This window comes from Amphimedon queenslandica, unplaced genomic scaffold (assembly GCF_000090795.2).
Source record: "Amphimedon queenslandica unplaced genomic scaffold, v1.1 AMPQUscaffold_13419, whole genome shotgun sequence".
NCBI lineage: Eukaryota > Metazoa > Porifera > Demospongiae > Haplosclerida > Niphatidae > Amphimedon > Amphimedon queenslandica.
Genome location: NW_003546345.1, coordinates 49,688 through 53,745, shown reverse-complemented (window position 1 = coordinate 53,745; position 4,058 = coordinate 49,688). Strand labels below are relative to the sequence as shown.

The 4,058-nt window shown below is 34.8% G+C and overlaps 1 pseudogene; it reads right to left on the bottom strand.

Annotated features, from left to right (window-relative positions):
- Positions 1 to 668: 668 nt before the first annotated feature.
- Positions 669 to 2,861, bottom strand: LOC100635062 (uncharacterized; annotated as a pseudogene).
- Positions 2,862 to 4,058: the final 1,197 nt, after the last annotated feature.

Below are 4,058 nucleotides of genomic sequence, written 5' to 3'. Positions count from 1 at the left end.
GAAAATGATAACAATGGTAAAGACAGAGATAATGAAGAAGAGAAGAAAGGACAATGAACAAAACAACATGACTGTCTTATATGCGTGCGTGAAAATAATAAATGAAGGTCACCATCTTGCCTCTCGAAGAGGGTTGGTTCCTTCTGAGGTGTCTCGACATCTTTTCCAGAGACTGTCCGTTTCTTTGTGGCATGCTAATGCTCAAATGTGGCTTAGCCGCTTCCTTCCACTTCCTTCTGTCTTGGATGCCAGATTTAACGTTGTTTTCTTTTGTTTTCTTAGCTAGTTTTTTTTCTTATTTCTTCATGTTTCTCTTTTGTTTTTCTGTTGTCTCCTCCAGGATCTCCCTCTTTCCCGTACTTTCTTCTTCTAGTCATTGTTTTTGTACATGTTAATAATGATATTAATAATAATAATATTACTAATGACAATAATAATAATTATAAAAAAAGAAGAAGAGAAGAAAGCCTACACTAAAACATAAAAAATCAATACAGTACAGAAAACCAATAAATTATTATTACTATTTATTATTGTAGTCATAATGATATATATATTCTCTTTCATGATTCAAACAAAATAATAATAATACTAAGTAATAATAATAATAAATGATAAACATACTATAAGTATAGTTAGTGTACCCTACTATCAGGAAAAGAAATGCGTCAACCAGAACGAGTAACGGTATCTGAAGGAGTCTCCGTAAAATTAGTGTTGGTATGTGAGCAAGTCCTGTTTGTCTCTGAACGTGTAGTGTTGATCTTACAACGAGAAGTAATAGAAGAAGTAGAGAGGGAAGGAGAAGTAGAATGAGATTTAGTCAATAGAGAATCATTGTTAATGAGAGTAGTACTATTTTTGTCTGTATGTGCTGGTTTGATACGATTGATGAATATAGTGTCTTGAATACCATTAATATCAATGACATAATACTTCTCAGTACGTTCCAATACTTTATATGGTCCATCTTACAAACGTTGAAGGGGTCTCTTTACTAAATTACATTGAATTAATACATGTGAAGAGGAAGTAAGTGAATCAAGAATGAGTAAATCGAGTTGATGGAGAATGTAGTGAGTGAGTGAAAGAGAATGCATGTAACACTCAAGTCAAGCCAAATAGTCTAAGGACTCTGAGAGTGAAAGTGAATTACTAGGATAGAGAAATTCACCAGGGAGGTAAACAGATGCACCATGAACTATTTCAGCTGGAGAGTATGTAAGTCCTCTTTAACAGCAGTACAAATACCCAATAATACTAGAGCGAGGGACTCAGTCCATGACTCTGGACGTGGTTGAGCTGTCAAGGCAGCTTCCAGTTGATGATGGAATCTCTCTATCATGCCATTACCTTGAGGGTGGTATGCTGTGGTACGACATCTAACAATACATAATTAAATGAGTGAGTTTAGCAAATAGAGAGGATTCAAATTGACTGCCTCTATCAGTAGTAACTGTTGAAAGGACACAAAAACATGATATCCAACCAGCTACTAAAGCACGAGCAATAGTTAGAGCATATATGTCAGGTATAAGAAAAGCTTCAGGCCATCTAGTGAACGTGTCTATACAAGTAAGTAAATATGTGAAACCATGACATAAGGGGAGTGGTCCCACAATATCAATGTGAATATTGTCAAACAGTGTATTAGAAAAGGGAAAAGTACCTACAGGTCAGACAATGTGTGTATGTATCTTTCACCTTTGACAATGGAGACTTGAGCAACTCCAAGTCTTGATATAGAAGTCATTTAAGGCCAAATGAATCGAGATAGAATAAGCTTGACAGTAGAACAAATAAGAGCAAATGAAGGGAATCAAATATGTATGACAAAATGAAGGTGGTACTACTGTGCAGGATGTTCCCTTACAAGTGTCCCAATAGAGAGTAAGATTAGAATGAAAAATAGGAAATTGCTCAAAATTAAGAGAGTATAGGAGTTTCCTCAGAATAAAACTGACAATCTCCTAGAGCTAGAGCCATGTCCTCACAATTAATAACTGAGGTTGTATCGGATGATGACAGCTGATTAAGTTTAATGCGAGATAATGCATCAGCCACCAAATTCAAAGGACCATGAATATATCTGATGTCAGTAGTGAACTGCGTTTTGAAGTTCAAATGTGGACACTGACGTGATGATTGTTTATCAGACTTTGTGAGTGGTTTGTGATCAGCATAAACAGAAAATATACGAACTTCAACAAAGTACCTGAAGTGACAAATGGATAAATATGCAGCCAATAACTATATCATAAGTGCTGTATCTAGCTTCAGTGGGACTTAACATGTGAGAAAAGTAGGCTATAGGTTTCCACAGATAATGAATAAATTGTTGTAGAGCAGCTCCCACAGCTACATATGAAGCATTAGACATGACAGCAGTGCGAGCATGAGGTTTAGGATTAGACAGTAGAGTGGCTTCAGCTAGTGCACTTTTGGCTTTATGAAATACATCGTCCAAATCATCAGTCCAGGAAAAAAGAGAACGAGCAGGAGTTGAAGAGAAGTAAGGAGTACAAAGGTTGGAGAGTTTGAGAACAATGAGGTATGAAGCAATGATTAAGAATTAATGAGAACTGATAACTGTCTGAGTTCAAACTAAGACTGAGGTAAAGGGAAATCAGTAACATCAGCTACTTTAGACTCCAATGGTTGGATACCATTCTCATCAACTATATGAACAAGTGTAATGAGGATTGACCAAACTCACAATTTTCAGGGTTAATGAAGACTCCATACTCTTTAAAACGATGGAATACTTGTGTAAGATTGTTCTTGTGTTCGACCTCATAAGAACTAGCTACCAACACGTCATTAATGTATATGTGGGCGAACTCAAGACCATGATGTACCATATCCATCAAATGCTGAATGTTTGAGCTGCATTTGTTAGACCAAAGGGCATATGAGTGAATTCAAATAATGCGAAAGGCATAGTCACTGCCGTGATATGGACATCCTCTGTAGCAATGGGTACTCTATAGTACGTACGAACCAGATCTAGCTTCAGAAAATTTGAGTACTGTATAAAGTGAATGCAAAATCCTGAATGTGTGGGATGGGTTATCAGTGATGTACTGCAATTCATAAAAACAAGGCTCCCTAATCTTTGCTCACTAAAGCTATTCAACTTCAATTTCCTAATGCTATTTGCTGCATGTATCAATACACCTACTTTGTGGGATCTTTGTGTCAAAACTAATTGTGATAATATACTTGTTATAGTATCTGATATGTTGTGTTCTCCAAATCTACCCCTTTCATACTTGATCGCAATTAATCGTTAACTGTTTTAGGGCTGTATAATGCTTCCATAATTTTTATATAATAACGTTCCTTTGCTTCACTATTTTGTGCAGGTAATGAGTATTTACAACGTAATGTATACAAAGTGTGACTATAATTAGGATAATAATCATCATTATTTAGACGCTTCTTATTTTTATTATTTAATGCCATCTTAATTTCTCCATTTTGTTATCAGAAAATTTATATCTTAGAAATTTGTCTTTCATACCATGTAATATTGCGTCTCTATTCTCGTAGTAGTGTTTTAAGGAGTTTTGATTTTGAAGGCCCGGATTTTTATGATTGCATTCTTTTGATAATGATCCCTAGATGGTTCCTCTTTTGTTGTGGATTCTTAAGATATTGATTTCTAGAGGCTTTTTTCTTTGGTTGTGAATTTTTTGATAATTTTTAGAGGCTTTTTTTGTGGTCTGCATTGATCCAATATTTGTTTTAGAATAGCAAGTTGATTTTAAAGCTTTGCTAGTCTTGTTTTTTTTGTAACAATTTTCACATTTTTGGAATATGTTACCTGGGTTCAATGCATGGAATTATTTTTTGAATACCCAAGCTTATATTTTTTTCTTACCTTACTGTATAGCTGGAAAAGTTTGTGGGAATTATATTTTGCAATTTTGTGCCCATATAGCTAATTTTAATGTTTGTAGAATTTAATTTTGCTGGTGTAGGCGTGTACTGTTGATACACTTATTACTTACAATGCTTTGCATAATTAAATTGTACGCTTTTATGATCAACAGCAA